General features: G+C 49.6%; 1 pseudogene; it reads left to right on the plus strand.

Annotated features, from left to right (window-relative positions):
* Positions 1–742: 742 nt before the first annotated feature.
* Positions 743–13817, plus strand: LOC137449766 (CMP-N-acetylneuraminate-beta-1,4-galactoside alpha-2,3-sialyltransferase-like; annotated as a pseudogene).
* The last annotated feature ends 3765 nt before the right edge of the window (positions 13818–17582 follow it).

Below are 17582 nucleotides of genomic sequence, written 5' to 3' on the forward strand. Positions count from 1 at the left end.
GACACCAGTGGCCCTGAGTGCTGCCAGCCATGTACCCTGCCCAGCTCATGCTCTGCATGGTGCAGGACTCCTCTATCCCCAGCTCTGCCACTGGGTGTTTCCTTGCAGGTTCCCTGGTGTGACAGGAGGCCCTGGCAAGCTGCTGCTGCCGTCACTGGTCAGGGCACTTTGCAGCTGTTGCCACAGGTGCTTGCCAAGGCATCATGACGCTGTTTGCTGGCATTGTTAATGAGAGATGTCTCCCATGGGTTGGCTTAGCAACGTGGCACAGTGCCCTCTGACAGGAGCTGAGGCCCTGCCATGGCTGGAGCAGGGTTTCTTAAGCAGCAAGAAGGGCCTGCTGGAAAATCTCCAGTGAAAGAGAGGGCAAAATCCTCATTTTCCACTCCATGAATCCTTTCCTGGGGGACCTTTGTCCTGTTCCCCTCTGCAGCCTTCAACAGCTTTGTCAGGTATGGGGCTGATTTCAGTCCTGTGCTGAAAGACGTTAAAATTGAAACCCCTTGGTGATCCAGAGAGCACCACAGCTCAGGGCTGCCCTGTGACCACCTTTGGGTGTGCATGTGGCAGTGGAGACCACAGGACTTCCCATGGCTGGGCAGTTAGTGCAAGGAGCTGGGACGTGCCGCCTCCATGGACAGCCAGGAACGCTGAGGTTACGCTTGCCAGTTCCTCTGCCTCCTCGGTCCCTGGAACTTTTGTCAGCCAGGAGTGCCTCTGCAGTGCTTACCTAAAGCACATGATGGCACTGCAGGAGCGCAAAACCGTCTCAGCCTCCTCTGCAACTCAGCTGGGTTTTAACCCCTCCGTGGAGCTGAAGCTGCTGCAGGTGCGGTGGCTCTCCAGGGGCAAGGGGTGGATGTCCAGATCTCTGCTGATCCCAAGCAGGGCAAAGCTGCTGACTGCAGGATCACCCCATCTCCTTGGGGCCAGAGGAGACACAGGTACATCCAGTGCTGCAACGTGGGCCTGAGCATCTTCTGTGGGCATCCTCCAAAATGCACACTGGATGCTTTGTGCAGTGGTTCCTCACAGCTGTTCGTGTGGGGGCCCCTGGTCTTGGCATGCCTGAGACTATTCCCCTTGCTGCAGAGGCTCAAACAGTCTTTCCCCAAAGAGACCAACTGTGCTTAGCCAGGCAGGTAGGTCTAGGGAATTTTGGGCAGTAGCAGCTGTGTGCCAGTGTGGCCCAAAGGCCCTGAGGAAAGCTGCCCATGCCCTGGGCTCTCTCAGCCTCTGTTGCCACCACGTTGTCTACCTTCACCTCCTGAGCTCAACCAGGCAGAGAGACAGTCTTCAAATATACACAAGTCAGAAAGAAGCCCTGGTGCAGGTCTTGCATGACAATATCCTGCTGGCTGGCAGCTGGGTTTTGGCAAAGAGAAAGCAAAGTTGTTAGTCTGCTGGTTCCTGAAGTTACTGCTCCTCCAGCCAAAAAGCAGGGAGAGCCACAGAGCTGAGCAGAAGGGCTGCTGCAGCATTTCCATGGAGCACATGCCTTCTCCTGAAATAATCCCTGCAGGAGACAAAGCTTGTGAAACTATCTGGATGTGACAACCCTGGCATTTATCTGTTCTTATCAACAAAGAGTTAAAGAGGGTCTAAAACCCCAGCAAGTCCTGCCCAAATCATTGCCAGGTCCTATAGGTACCAAAACCAGGGTGAGGTTGTCTTGAATCACCTGGTGGATACGAGGTGGATGACTCTGCTTTGCTTCCTCTTGTTTTCCCTGCAGGAAAAACTTCTCCCTATGATTTTTCCATAATCCACAAGAAATATATCCAGGAAAGAAAGCACAGGATCAGGAGAGGAGGGAAAAAATGAAACAGACACAAACCCAAACAGACACAAACCCAAAGACAAAACATCTCTCCCAAGAGAGAAGGACAGAGAGGGTCTGGTTGCTGTATCTTTGGTCTGTCTTTCTGGATGGAGCACTCTTTGTACGATATCATAGAATCATAGAATCAACAAGGTTGGAAAAGACCTCAAAGATCATCAAGTCCAACCTGTCAGCCAACACCTCATGACCTCTAGACCATGGCACAAAGTGTCACATCATCCCCTCTTGAACACCTCCAGGGATGGGGACTCCACCACCTCCCTGGGCAGCACATTCCAATGGCTAACAACTCTCTCTCTGAAGAACTTTCTCCTCACCTCCAGCCTAAGCCTCCCCTGGTGCAGCTTGAGACTGTGTCCTCTTGTTCTGATGCTGGTTGCCTGGGAGAAGAGGTCAACCCCCACCTGGCTACAACCTCCCTTCAGGGAGTTGGAGAGAGCAAGAAGGTCTCCCCTGAGCCTCCTCTTCTCCAGGCTAAACAACCCCAGCTCCCTTAGCCTCTCCTTGTAGGGCTGTGCTCCAGACCCCTCCCCAGCCTCTCCTCATATCTCTGTGATGTCAGAGCAGCTGGCTGATTTGCTTTCTGTTCCTTCTTTTCCACTTGTTTATTTTAATAAAGATAGATTCTATTTATTTATATATTTCCACCCCCCAACCCTACAGCAAAATGTTCCAGTGCCTCCACCCACCCTCCTGGCCCTGAGCACCGATGGTTATTTCAGTGGTTATCATCTGATTTCTGCCTCTGCTGCTGGGCTGATGTGAGAGAAACAAAATTTAGAGAAGTTGCCTTTTTCATTATTCTTTATAATTTCTCTTTTTTTTTTGGTCTGGAGGAGGGAAGGCAGAAGCTGGGAGTGGTGTGGGAAGGGGGGAAGGAGAAGCAGCAAGGATGCACTCTCATTTTCTCAGCCATGTTTCTTCTTCCCCCAGCATTGCCATCTCTGATGGACAAAACCATAGTACAGCTCAACTAATCAATTGCTCTCTGAAGGCTTGAGAGTGCCTCATCTCTTTAGGCATTTCTGGGTTATTCTTGGTTTGTTGCAGTGACTCATAGATGCAGAAAAAGAGAAGACACAGTGGGGATTTAGTAGATGTTTATAAATACCTGAGGGCTGGGGGTCAGGACAGGCTCTGCTCACTTGCTCCCTGGGATAGGACAAGGAGCAATGGTTGTAAGATGCAGCACAGGGGGCTCCACCTCAACACAAGGAAGAACTTCTTTACTCTAAGGGTCACAGAGCACTGGAGCAGGCTGCCCAGAGAGGTTGTGGAGTCTCCTTCTCTAGAGACTTTTAAGGCCCATCTGGATGTGTTCCTCTGTGACCTGAGCTAGATTGTATGGTCCTGTTCTGGCAGGGGTGTTGGATTTGATGGTCTCTTTGGGTCCCTTCCAACCCCTGACATCCTGAGATGCTGCTTTGTGCCAATGATTTTAGGTTTGCAGCCTGAACTGTGATAATCTCCATTTTGCAAGCAGGGAATGTGAGGCACATAGCAGTAAGTTGGCCCTTTCCCCTGTAGGTCACCAAGAACAGTGCATGGCATGGGCACTAAGTGCTGATCTCCAAACCCAGGACATAGACAGCACACAACAACACTGAGCACACCTTCAGCAGCACTCAGCTCCCAGTTAAACTTAGACAAAGCAAGGTTTGCACTTGTGCCGTGCAGACAGTGCCAGACAGTTCTGAGCAGCAAGCTGAGCTGCTCCTCAGCTCTTGGAGTTTCTTAGGGGAAAGTTCCTACAGAGACACAAAGCTGGGGAGGGGTTTGGAGCACAGCCCTATGAGGAGAGGCTGAGGGAGCTGGGGTTGCTTAGCCGGAGAAGAGGAGGCTCAGGGGAGACATTATTGATCTCTACAACTCCCTGAAGGGAGGTTGTAGCCAGGTGGGGGTTGGTCTCTTCTCCCAGGCAAGCAGCACCAGAACAAGAGGACACAGTCTCAAGCTGTGCCACGAGAAGTTTAGGCTGGAGGTGAGGTGGAAGTTCTTCACTGAGAGAGTTGTTGGCCATTGGAATGTGCTGCCCAGGGAGGTGGTGGAGTCACCATCCTTAGAGGTGTTCAAGAAGGGATTGGATGTAGCACTTGGTGCCATGTTTTAGTCATGAGGTCTGTGGACAGGCTGGACTTGATGATCTTTGAGGTCTCTTCCAACCTTGGTGATTCTGTGATTCTGTGATTGTGTCTTGAGAAAAAGAAGGAAACAGATCTACTGCCTACCTTCCCCCTGTCTCTTTCCTTCACTTAAGAGCAAAGTGTTAAACTGATCCCCTGTGGTTGCTGTATTTGATTATGGGACTCCTTGTACCTTCTCTCCCTCCCTTGGCTCTGGCTTGCCCCTAGGGAAAGCACAGCAGCAGCAAACAGCAAGAGACTCCTAAATGTGCCAGGCTGATATTAACTCCAGGGACGGATGAGAAGAATGGGAAGTTGCAAGTACAAATTGCTGTTCAGACCTAAAGATTTTCTCCCTAAGTCTAGTTAGGGACTGAAGGCATTGTGTCTAGTTTTGGCTGCAAAGGGTAACAGAGCAGGAGAAAGGGAGACCCCACCTACAAGTGAGAGTGCAGTGTGAGTCTGCAAGGCTTGCCTGCAGTAAAAATGGCAAAAGAACTTTTTCCTTGTATTTTTGAGCAAAGGAAACAGCCTGTGAAGGACATCCACTCAACCCACTGCAGTGCCCACAGACAGAAGAGACAAGCTAGCAGCTAGCTCTCTCTACACTCCTGTTGCATGATCATTCTGGGAAAAGCTCCCAATTCCCTTCCCCTAAAGTGCATCCACCCACCCCAAAACACGCCCTGCCTTCCCAAAGCACACTGTGCTGCCGGGGCTTCCCATTTAAGCCAGCCCTGATGCACTACAGGCACTGTCCACAGCTGGGGGATCACAGGAGCTCCTTGGCATGGCTAGGGCAGAGTAGCAGCTACTAGCCCTGAATTTCATGCTCCAGCTGGGTGGCAGCAAGCAGAAGGATCTGCTTGGATGGATTAACCAGCCTTGTAAAGGTCTTTCTCTGGGCTAGGATATAGGGGAAGGAGGGTGTATGGGAGCAACACAGAGCTTCCCCCTGCTAGCTGGGATTTATTTGTGTCTCACTCATTGAGGATAATGAGTTGATCACCTCAGATGGGTAAGGTGAGCTCTCACTTTCTGCACCATCCCTTGAAGAGAGGAGCACATTATTCCTGTTTTTTGCCAGCCTGAACCAGCAATCCTCTCTTTGAGCCGTGATGCTGTCCCTATGTAATTAAGGCTGTCAGTCAAAGTCAGACACCTAAACACTACAAACTCCATGGCTTACAAGGATTGATCACAGGACTTCATTGCTTGGCTGTCAAAGCAGCACATTGGGGGCTCTCTTTTCTCTTGCTGGAGGAACAAACTGTGGGGTTGTGAGAAGGAAATGTGCCTGGGAAGTGTTTAGGTGCCTCCAACACTTACTGAGTATCCTAGCTGTGTGTATGGGTCCTGTGCAGGTGGTGGGCTGAGCTGCACCTATCCTGATCACTATTTCTGGTTCAGAGCCTTCCTCTGGCACTCAGGGTATGGGTGGGGCGGAGGGTTTGAGTGCTTATCTACTGCCTTGCCCAGGCACAGCACCCAGCAAACAGTGAGAGAAAGGCTTGACTCAACCCAACCACTCCCCCTGCTTGAGGGTCTTGTGGGTCAGCAGACAGTGCATACTGGGGACCAGTGCTGGAGGGATGGAGGTATGGCATCTGATGTCTAGGCTTGTGGCATGGGCACTCAGCCTGCCTGTCTCTGCAAAAGTGCCAGGTGAGAGTTTATCCGCTCTGCTATGACTGGTCCTACCTCCAGTGTTTGCAGGATGTGCATGGAGACAGCATGAGCCCCACATCTGTAGAGGATAGACTCCTCTGTGCCTTCTTCCAGTGCAAACTGGTAAGCTGGCTCTGTGTAGGTAAGAAAACCTCAATGCATGCTCACTCTGCGTGCTCCCAGACAGCACTCACTGCTGTGTCCCCCTGTGCCAGGGCCTTGCTGAGCTGGGGCTGTACAAGAGAGAACCCTCCTGGCCCCTGTCTTCACTGGAAAGACCACAAAAATGGGAAGGGAAAGCAAAGGGGAGGGAGGAGACTGTCTTCTCTAAATCATGCACAGAACCCTGGGTGTCCTGACAGACTGAGATGGAGAGGGTTTTATTAGAATAAACCTTTATTAGAATAAACCAAACCAGGTTGGAAGAGACCTTCAAGATCATCGTGTCCAACCCATCAACCAATCCAACCCACCCAAACAGCTAACCCATGGCACCAAGCACCCCATCAAGTCTCCTTCTGAACACCTTCAATGACGGCGACTCCACCACCTCCCCGGGCAACCCATTCCATAGCGCAATCACTCTTTCTGTATAGAACTTCTTCCTAAGGCTTGCACCTGCTCCCAACACATGGACATCAGCAATGGGAGCACAGGCTCTGGTCAAGGTGTCTCCACTAGCTGCACCTTGGTTGCTTCAGGAGTTGTGTTTCTCAAGCTCTGAACTCCCTTCTGCAAAGAGCTCCACCACGTGCAGCATTTCTGTGCCCAGGCTTTGCACGCCTGTTTGTCACTAGCAGAGCTGGGCTTCTCCAGAGAGGCTTTAACTGTGCCTGCTTTGGGTGTATTTTTAGCAACCCAAGTCATCTTGCATGTCTTTAGGGGTGTAGAAAAACCAGGAGAACATCTCAGAGCAGAGCTGACTTGTTTCCCAACGCGTAAAAATCTTTTCCTTGTTTTGCACAGTAAAATGAATGTTCCCCAAAGCCCACCCAAAGTGCTGCCTCTGCAGCAAGGGCAAACCAGGATTAACTTCTTTCAGAAGTGTTCTAATATTTGCAAACACCCCTGCAGGACCTGTACCCTGTGGGATCTGTGTGCACAGGGCTGTGGGAGGCTAGAGCAGGGTTAATGTGCTTCTGTGACACACAAATTAGATTCCTCTGTGTGCGTAGGAGGTCAGGCAGCCACCCTGTGATAAATGCTGCTGTGATCTTCACAGGGTGAGGGTCCAGAGGTGGGTGTTTACCTGTGCTCTCTCTCTCTGTGTAGCAGCCCAGAAGGAATCAGCTGGTTGGAGCCTCTGTGCAGTGTGTGTAGGAGGTCCAGGAGAGACCCCCTGATGCAGTGCCTGTGTGTATCTGCTTGTGACCTCCCTCCAAGAGTACAATGAACCCAATCCTGGTTTCATACCAGTGCTGAAAGGCTGGTTGTTTGTCACAGAAAAAGTCACTGCTGCTTAATGACCAAGCTGCAAACAGTGCCACTTTCTCTGTTCACAATCCTAAATTCTCCCCTGAGGATCCCAAATTCATCCTTGAGGAGCAGGAGGTGGGCTCTCAGAAGGAGCTCATGCTCTGAATTATCACAGCACTTGGGTCAAGTTGAAGAGCCCCTCAGGCAAGATAACACCCATGCTATGGAGCTGCTTTTGGCTTTACTTTGGCACAAACCTTTTGATTTCAGGTTGGGAAGCAGCCCTGGTCAGGACTGGAGGATCTCTCTTGCTAGTACATTGCTTCTCATTGCTGTGAGCCTTTGCTGGCCTCAGTCCATTGGTCTTTGTAGCCAAGAACCACAGTGTGGTTTGCAACTGCATCCCACTACATCCTGGCTGTGGGATAAACAGATCCTTCTGTGCCCTTAATGCTATGGGGTTGTATGATGACCCTCATGGTCCCTTGTTCCCTGTGACATCTTGAGGACCAGCCAGGTGAGGGCCATGAAGAAAAAGAAGCCAGGGTGTCCACACTGTCAGTGAGAAACTTCACAGCTCACTCCATAGTGAGCATGGCCAGGAGGACTGGAGTGCCAGAGAAGAGAAGTCAGGCTTTGGGGTCAGTACAGCCTGATGGGGAGCATGAGGAGGGGCTGAGGGCCTGACCTGCTCAGGGAGTGCCATGATCAATCCCCTCCCCTCTCTGCACTGTCACTGTGTCACTTTACAGACTGAAGTGAGTGAGTGTTGGAGCTTTGAGGCTTGAGCCTGCCAACAAGGGTGCTTAGCTGCTGGGCAAGGGGGTGCTGCCTTTGCCAGAAAGGCCTCATTTCATTTTGTCTGGTGAGGGGCTCACTCAAATGCAACCACTTGGAGGCTCCAAACTCTGAAACAGGGTCTGCTTCTCTGCAGGTCTGATGGAGATTCTCTGCAGGAGATTCTGTCACCAGGGAGAGGTCCTGTGGGCTGCACAGTAGGGTGGTCCTAGCTGTGGTGCTGTGGCCATGAAGCTGCTGCACCTGAGTCAGCCTCTCCAGTGCCTTCTGGCAGTCTGTGCATGCAGAGGCTGTACTGATTGTGATAAACTCAAGAGAAAATCACACAAAGTTACTTTTCCTTCTTCCCTTTTCTGATTTCTGTGCTACTGTGGTCTGGGCCAGTGGTGAGGGACAGCTTCTTATTGTGGAAGAAAGAGGCAACCACCCTCCCAGGACAAAACCTGTGTGAGAAACAGCTCAGCCATGGGGACTTAGAGGACTGGGCTCTGCTGTGACTTGAGGACAGGACAGACAGAAGAGGATGAAGCATCAGTGGTGAGCATGCAGATGCCTGCTCTAGACTGGAGCAGAGATTCGCCGGTGCTGATGGTCACATCCAGAGCACTTTGTGGACATCCCACAGTGCTGTTCATGGCCTGTCTCTATCTGAGGGAGCAACGTACCTTGAGTGCTGTGTCCAGTTCTGGGCCCCTCAGTTTGAGAAGGACATTGAAACTCTTGAATGTGTCCAGAGAAGGGCAACAAAGCTGGGGAAATGCCTCAAACACAAGCCTTATGAGGAGAGGCTGAGGGAGCTGGGATTATTTAGCCTGGAGAAGAGGAGGCTCAGAGGAGACCTTATTGCTGTCTACAACTACCTGAAGGGTGGTTGTAGCCAGGAGGGGCTTGGTCTCTTCTCCCAGGCAAGCAGGACCAGAACAAGAGGACACAAGGTGAGGAGAAAGTTCTTCCCAGAGAGAGTTGTTAGCCATTGGAATGTGCTGCCCATGGAGGTTGTGGAGTCCCCATCCCTGGAGGTCTTCAAGAGGAGACACGGCACTTGGTGCCATGGTTTAGTGGTCATGAGGTGTTGGGTGACAGGTTGGACTTGATGATCTTTGAGGTCTTTTCCACCCTTATTGATTCTATGAAGAGAGGCTTACCTGAGGCCAGTGATTTTCTAAGACTCAAGCTGTTCAAGATCCTGGCTGTTCATGGGACTGGTGTGGTCAAATGCTGGGAGACAGGACAACAGTGAAGAGCTCCCAAATCTACATTTGCAGACCTCTCCTGAACTGTCATTTATTCTCAGGCCACAGCCTGAAAGTTTTGAGGATGGGCTAGAAGGATATGAACCTTGTTTCTTTCACAGAAAGCAGAAATGCTTTGTGTAAAGGAAGCCTTTTGCTGGAGAGTTCTTAGCCATAGCTCATTTGTTTGGGGAATTTTGTTGCAAGATGAATCAGTGCCTCAGTAGCTACTGGTGGGTAACCACTGGCAGCCAGGAAAGGAAACAGAGCTAAGTTCTGCTGACTGTTAACACAGTGGCATCTTGACACCAGGGAGCCAACAGGCCAGCAGAAGGATGCAGCACACATGGCTCTGTACAATATCCTCTGAAGGACAATCAGAGAGGAAAAGATCATCTTTTGTGATGGAAGGGACCTTTAAAGGTCACCTAGCTCAACCCCTAAGATGTGCTGCTGAAGTCATCATTATGCAACAAGGCTTTGTCATGGCTGTCATGAGCTCTGTCATGAAATGGATGAATAAATGAATTTGGAGATGTAACTGGAGTTGTTCCTCTCTCTTCTCTTGGGGATAAAGACTGCAAGGATGACTAAGTGTTCCCCAAACATGCAGAGAAAGAGGAAACACCAAAAAGGGAGAGGAATTGGGGGTGGAAGGGGGAGGCAGGGAGGAGAGAAGTAGAGCAAAATGACATTTTGCTGTCACTGCTGTGCAGAAGGAAGATTAGAAACAGCAGCAAGGATTGTGTTTAGATGACGTAGGTCACTTCTGAGAAGTGCTTCAAGTAGCTCAGTAGCTTTCCAAAGCTTCTCATTATACAGCTTCAACTGTCCAAGTCCTTGTGCCTGATACTTCTCTGACTACTCCACTCACCCCTAAACTGCTGCATCTCCTTACTGAAGCCTTTAACAATTAAGAAGAGAATGAGGAGTGGCAATGTTCATGTGGCTTTCCTGCTTGGCAAGCACAACATCTAGGATGTATCAGCTCAGGTAATCAAGTGTCTTGCAGTTCATGGCCAAGCACAGGCACTGCAGGAATCAGAACCTGCACCACTCCTGAACACATGTTGGACTGGAAGCTGGATAGCCATCACCAGCTCAGTGCAGTGCCAGGTAGTCCCAGCACTAAAGAACTACATCCATTTTTACTCTGACTTGAGAAAATGATTTCATTTCTCTCTGCCTCACTTTCCTATCTGAAAAATCATGGCTCTCTGCCATTGCTGTCTGCCTTTGTATAACCAGGGAGGAACCACTGGTTTATTTGCGTGAGGTGTCCCCTACCATGGAACCAGGCTGCTGGGCTGGACCATAATGTGTGTTAATGGCTCTCCAGTGAGTTCATGAACATCTGACAGCACAGAGCTGCCCTCATGGTTGGGAACAGCTGGCACTGAAACTGAACAAGTTCTAGCTTTGATTCTCAGGCTAAATGATGCTCCAGTTCACGAGCATGAGAAAGATGCAGGTGAGAGAGCCAGCATCCACCTCTTCCCTGAATCAGCTCTGCCCAACCCTCTGGAAAACAACAGCAAGGACAGTGATGGGTTTGTTCTATCCAAGCCCCTGGATTTCCTCTGGCTGAGGATAATATTGCTGAAAACAAGGAATAAGGGGAGACATCTTTAATGAGAGAAGGCTGAAACCAGATTATTTGCCATGACATATTCAATAGCTCTAATAATCATGTATCCTTCAAATGCTTAATGAGCTGCATAGTGCACCTGAGACCTTATTTTTCACTGGTTAGAAAGACCCCAGTCTCAGCCACACTGCAGCCAGTGGTGAAGTGAACAAGTGGTGAAGACCAGGAGATCCTTTGTCCTCTGAACTCTGCTGAGTCCTGAGCACCCAGCGAGAGCAGCAGACCACAGCTACCTCAGAGGTCTTTAGCCTGACACTATCTGGAGTGCATGGCCATGCCTCAAGTATCCCTCTGCCTTTCTTCTGCAGACAAAGGTGGGTATTTGACGCCAGGCCCTTCAGGAATAGACTGAGCACGTCTCTCAGCTATGTATTCTCAACCCATATGTCACCTACAGGCTGCTGCAGCTGGAGACGACAGGTAGGGTATGACACTGTACTGGAGAGCAGGCAGCTGAGCATCAGTGTTTTGTGTCTTTCCTTACATCTCTCTGCCTCAGTGCCATGCAAGGGGGAAGAAAACTTTGCCCTTAGATTAGCTAGTCCCTTCTCCTAAAAAAATACAGGCTTTTCCTACAGCCTGGTGCTTCAGGTTAGGAGCCTCGCTTCTACCCAGGAAAGGAAGACATTTCCCTGCCTGTCATGCACTGCAAGGTTATCCTCACTCCAGTCTGCCCCATCAGCCCTTGGTATTTTGCATTCAAATCCCTTTTTAGAGTTATATTTCTTGTTCCAGTTCCAGACCCCAGAAAGCCTGGTGCTCTAGTGGCGAGCAGCTGCGCCGGGTAAGCCCTCTCCTACGTGTTCCTCTGCTTTCCCTCTCTGGAGAGCATTACTGATAATTAGCTAGTGTAAAATGGGAGGAATTTTGGTTGGCATTCCTTGAAACACTCTGTTCTCACAGATCTCTGGCCTGAGGCTGGCTGTTATGCCCACTGCTTCTGGAGTGCAGTTTTCCCCTTCGCTGCATGATGGAGGATTATTTCATTAATGAATCTAATGATACTTTGTCTTCGGTCCTGATGATCTTTGTGATGGTGCTGTGAGATCTTTAATTAACTTTAAGCCTGCCAGGCACCACTAGGATGTTTATAATCTCCAACAAATGCAGGAGAAGCTTGAAGGCCTGGGATGGTAAAACAACCTTGTCTGAGGTCAAGCACTGCCTCTTGGCTGGGCTGGGGATTAGATGCCAAGTCTCCTGACTGCTGAAGCAATGCTGTAAAAAATAGAGGAGAGAAAAGGAAAAAAAAGCTCCAAAACAAAACCCCCAAACATTTCCCTGCTAAAATGTTTGGAAAGTGCAAAGTGGGACAAGCCAGGAGAGCAGTGTGAAAGGCTTGGATGGGCTTTGGGGACCAGAAAGCGTGGTGGCTGTGCTGCTCAGTCACAAGGCTTTTAAGGCAGTGTTTGAGTTTGTACTTGGCCATGTTAGCTTTACGTGAGCAGGAGGCAGTTTTGTAGCACACAGGCCAGGGACAGGAATTTAATGTGTGGATTAAAAGTGAGGCATCACATGAGGGCTGCCAGCAGGGAATACACACAAGGAGACACGTGGAAAAGAGAGAGACACAGAGACCTTGCATAGCCTCTGCCATGGATGTGCAGGAGCAGGGAGGTCATTCTGCCCCTGTGCTCAGCACTGGTTAGGCCACACCTTGAGTACTGTGTCCAGTTCTGGGCTCCTCAATTTAAGAAGGTTATTGAAAAACTTGAATGTGTCCAGAGAAGGCCAACAAGGCTGGGGAGAGGTCTGGAGCACAGCCCTGTGAGGAGAGGCTGAGTGGGCTGGGGTTGCTTAGCCTGGAGAAGAGAAGTCTCAGGGGAGACCTTATAGCTCTCTACAACTACCTGAAGGGAGGTTGTAGCCAGGTGGGGATTGGTCTCTTCTCCCAGGCAACCAGCACCAGAATGAGAGGACACAGTCTCAAGCTGCACCAGGGGAAGTTTAGGCTGGAGGTGAGGAGAAAGTTCTTCCCAGAGAGAGTTGTTAGCCATTGGAATGTGCTGCCCAGGGAGGTGGTGGAGTCCCCATCCCTGGAGGTGTTCAAGAAGGGACTGGATGTGGCACTTGGTGCCATGGTTTAGTAGCCATGAGGTGTTTGGTGACAGGTTGGACTTGATGATCTCTGAGGTCTTTTCCAACCTTATTGATTCTATAATTCTATGACAAGTGTACTGATTTCTTCCGTATGAAGCCTTTTGATTTCCATGGAGCTCTGTTCTATCAGCTCAGAGGCTGTATGTTTATGAGCCCTCCTCTTCTGCAGCACCTTTCCATAACATGCTTCTTGTCTGAGTTTTGGGGTGCTGTCCCTCCACCTGTTCTGTTCTGCATATTTCTTTGCTGTAGAAGTTTGAGTGTAGAAGAAGCTACTGATCCCAGCTGCAAAGGCGTTGCTGGTGTCAGGGTTGTGAAAGTATGAGTCTGAAATCCTAAACAGATGTTGGCTCATTTCCTTTCCCAGACATATGCCACCACAGGAATGTTTGCTTTGAACTTAGCTCTCCATACATGCCAAGAGGTGTTTTGGGTACCTTGGTGACCATGACAATACTGCTCCAACAGAGTATTACAGTATGAGTTACTCATGTAAAAACTCTTCAGACTAAGGAGTTCTGCACAGGAGAGACTACTGGTCAAAGCTGGCAGTCAAGCATCTGGGAGGTCTGGTAGCTATCACTGGTGTTCCCATGGAAATCCCTGCTGGGACATGCCAGGGAAATGTGTTGGGACATGTTTTTCACTCAGAGAGAAGCTTTGGTACAGATCCTGGCACCTTTCATCTGCCGTTGTGTGAGGAGAGCCCTGTAGGGGACTGCAGGAAAATCTGAGTTGAACAGTCTGCAGTGTGTTTTGGTCAGGGTGAAGAGCAGTGTAAGGAATAATCTATAACTTGTCCCTGCAGCTCTTTCAGCCCAGTATCACCACTGAGAGGAACTGGCTGCTAAGAAATGATGGAGTGAGGGATGCCTGCTGACATCTCCAGCCCTTCCTCCCAGGCCCAGAAGAGCCCAGGCCATGCTTTTTGCTGTCCCCTCCACACACCACTGATGTTCCCAGCTTTGTGCATGTTCCAGGTTGTTTAGAATAGGTCACAGTTTGTCTTGTCTCATGTGGGGTGGGAGATGAATCCCTAAGATCAGAGCACTTGCCCTTTCTTCTGTTGGCCTCTGGTTTCCACTGCTGACTGCCCTGATGGAGGGTGGAGTGTTGAACAACCCTTCTGCTTGGGTAATCACCTCCTGTTTTGTAAGCAGCCATCCTGTGCTCATCAGTTATTGGGGAAAAGCACCAAACTGAGATGCTAAGCTGGTCCCTCAGCCCCTGAGAAAGGGAGGAAGGGAGGTTGAGGTACCTGCCACAGGATTTCAACCTCCTTCCTGAGCAGATAGGAGGGAGAGAGTCACACTTTGGAAAAGGGCCAAGTTGAACACTCAGAAATTTCAGTGTCTTGCTGAATGTTGAGAAACATTGATGTCTGCAGGGAGTACGAAATATTTCCTCTGTTTGAGAATACATGCACTTCTGACTTCAAGGAATTAGTACTGTCTTGTGGAAGGGGGATTCCTGGTCAGGACAGGTGAGAATTAACTTAGCATCTCCTCTGAGATCTCCTCATGGCTTCATGACTCCATGTAATCCTCTCTTCATTTTTTTCCTCTCCTTTCCTCAGTATTCTATCCAGGGCTTTCCATGTCCGTCTCAGCTGGTTCTAAGCATGGAGCCACTCTGAAAACTTTGTTTGTTGAAGGTCTTTGACATTCAAGAAGCCACTACACCACCATAAAATCCTGCTTACCTGTGGCTGGCTCATGTCCACATTGCACCTCTGAGGCCACATCTTATCATCGTCTACCACTTCCTTCCAGGATGCACCTAGGTCATATTTCCCATTCTTCTCTCATTGCTTCTTTCCTCCTGGCCTTTTATCATTGGTTTACCTCAGCTGTTGCCTCACCAAAATGCTGTCTCCACCAGAAGAAAGAACCTGCTGTGATGAACTTAGAAGCTGATGACTATGCTGGAATGACCACTTTGCTGCAGCCTCTTCAGTCAGCTTCTCACTGAGAAGGCTTCTCTTGAAGGGCTGATAGAGGGCAAACTCTAAGAGAGGGGTTGGCTTAACTTGCATCAAGCCTAATGTGTCTTATAGGAACAGCATTTGGGGTGTAGGAGCTAATTTAGTACAGTATCCATACAACTGCTAACTATTGCCACGGGAGGTGGAACTTCTGCTTTCTCTCCCGATTCCTCCCTCCCACCCACTTCCCTCCCTCCCACTGTGGTCAGGCTTTCAGGGCACTTCCTCAGCTATTTGTGTCTCTCCTTTTCCTGGGTAACTTCTCTTCTAGTGTCTCAGCCCTGCATCCTGAAAGCTTTCACTAGCACCCTGTCTCTCCTGATCTGCAAAGTGCCCTTCATGTTGCTCCCCCTGTGATTTCCTTTTGGCCAGCCTGGTCAGTCTCCCCCATGAGAACTGAAAGGGTGTTGTCCTGGTCAGTGCATGCAACTCGTGACCAAAGAAATTGTGACAAAACTTCTCCAAAGCTCTGTCTGAGAAAGGTCACTTGAAGGCTGAAAGAGGATGACCTGATCTTGGATGTGCAAACTGAACTGAGCCTGGGAGGAAAAAGAGTGTTTTACTAAATTCCTCTCTATCAGCTAAACAGTGGCTTCAGGTTTCACTCTGCACATAAATAAGTCTTCACTCTCTAAAGAACACGTAACAGTCACTCAGGTTCAGCAGAATCCAGGAATAGGATAGGATAGGATAGGATAGGATAGGATAGGATAGGATAGGATAGGATAGGATAGGATAGGATAGGATAGGATAGGATAGACCAGGTTGGAAGAGACCTTCAAGATCATTGCGTCCAATCCATCATCTAACACCACCTAATCAACTAAACCTTGGCACCAAGCACCCCATCCAGTCTCCTCTTAAACACCTCCAGTGATGGTGACTCCACCACCTCCCCAGGCAGCCCATTCCAATGGCCAATCTCTCTTTCAGGGAAGAATTTCTTCCTAACATCCAGCCTAAACCTCCCCTGGCACAGCTTGAGACTGTGTCCTCTTGTTCTGGTGCTGGTTGCCTGGGAGAAGAGACCAGCCCCTGACTGTCTACAACCTCTCTTCAGGTAGTTGTAGAGAGCAATAAGGTCTCCCCTGAGCCTCTCTTCTCCAAGCTAAGCAACCCCAGCTCCCTCAGCTTCTCCTCACAGGGCTGTGCTCCAAACCCTTTCCCAGCTTTGTTGTCCTTCTCTGGACACCTTCCAGCAACTCAACATCTTTCCTGAACTGAGGGGCCCAGAACTGGACACAGGACTCAAGGTGTGGCCTAATGTGGTGTTCCAAACACACACTGGGATCTGGCTTGACCACTCTTCTGGAATGTATTGCTTTGTAAGTAATGGAAATGGGCTCTCAACTATGGGGCCAATAAATATTCTGTGTATTCTCCTGGTGGAGCAAAATGGCACAAACATCTTACTGTCTAAAAGCTTATGTATAAAGCATGCTCTGGACTAACCCCAGGAGGTGATCTTCACTCTAGGTAATGCATACACAAGAGCTTTGCCACGACTTGCAGCAGCTTTGTCTGCACTTTCTGCCACAGTTGTTGCAACATTTTCCTGTCATGTAGTGTCAAGTCACGGTAGTGAAACCACAAACAAGAGGCTCAAGAGTCTGAGCACTGGTGACTGCCTGTGGCAGTGCTCTCAGCAGTTGCAGAAGGCAGGTCTGCTACACAGCTTTCTGCTCTGATCTGTAAGAACTGGCTGTTTTCCCCTCAAAACAGGGTTCTGTAATCTCTCCAGATAGCCATGATTCCTTAGAGCTGCCTCTTGTGTCTTGGCTTTCCCACAGTGTGGATGCAATGAGGTGGGGGCTTAGTATTTAACCAGGCTGCAGTGGTGGCACAGAATCCCCAACCCAACATTTCTGGTGTGCAGTTTGAAGACTCTGAGATCTGAAGTCCTCTGTGCCCTACAGACCTTTTCTGTTTGGTGGGCTGAATAAAACCTTGCCCTACAGCAGGCTGATTATCACCAAGAGGACTGGAGGAAAGGAAGTGGAGTAAGTAAGTAAGGTAAAGCCACACTAATACAGAGCATAGATAAATGAAGCTATGAGATATCATAACAAGGATCTAATGGCCAGGGAGAGAAAAAGAAAATGAGTCCTATTGTGACTTCAATAGGAAAAGCTAACATGGGTCTGAGGAGGCAAAGCCACCTTGCTCAGGGCTGCAATCACACTCCTAAGCAGAGCAGAGCAGATGTCCTGCCAAGGCACTGCAGACATCCTTGCATCAATGGTGACTGAATTCCTGGCTCTGTGGCCTGCCAAGGGCTGACCATGGTTCATCCAAGGCAGAAGGGCAGGGAGCTGCTGGGCTGTTTGGTGCCAGCTTGCCTCTCTCCAGGGGTGACAGGGAGCTCCACAGTCACTTGCTGCCTGTCCACAAATGCTTGGCAAGCAAGTCTGCATGCTTCCACCATCTGTGTGAAATCCTTCCAACCATTCAGATTAAACACTGACTTGAGTGAAATGTAGGGCTCCTACCTGACCTGACATAATCCATATGGAGTAGCTGCCACAGATAGTGACTATCTTGACACTGATTAATCACTTCTTCCAGTTGTGTGTTTGTCCCTGGTTACTTGACACAGTTCTTCCCTAATAGCTTTGGAATAGTTCTGGGGTATTCACATGACCTTGGCTTTGGGGAATAGCCCATCTGATGACACACATTACCTACTTCAATGGAGGCTTGGCTGCTTTTCATCAAACTGACTTGGACACCAGCTTTGGGATGTGTTTTTTTCCTTTCCTCCTGTGCAAAC

This window comes from Melanerpes formicivorus, unplaced genomic scaffold (assembly GCF_026170545.1).
Source record: "Melanerpes formicivorus ecotype bairdi unplaced genomic scaffold, bMelFor1.0.p_v2 SCAF_33, whole genome shotgun sequence".
In the NCBI taxonomy this organism is placed as follows: Eukaryota; Metazoa; Chordata; class Aves; order Piciformes; family Picidae; genus Melanerpes; species Melanerpes formicivorus.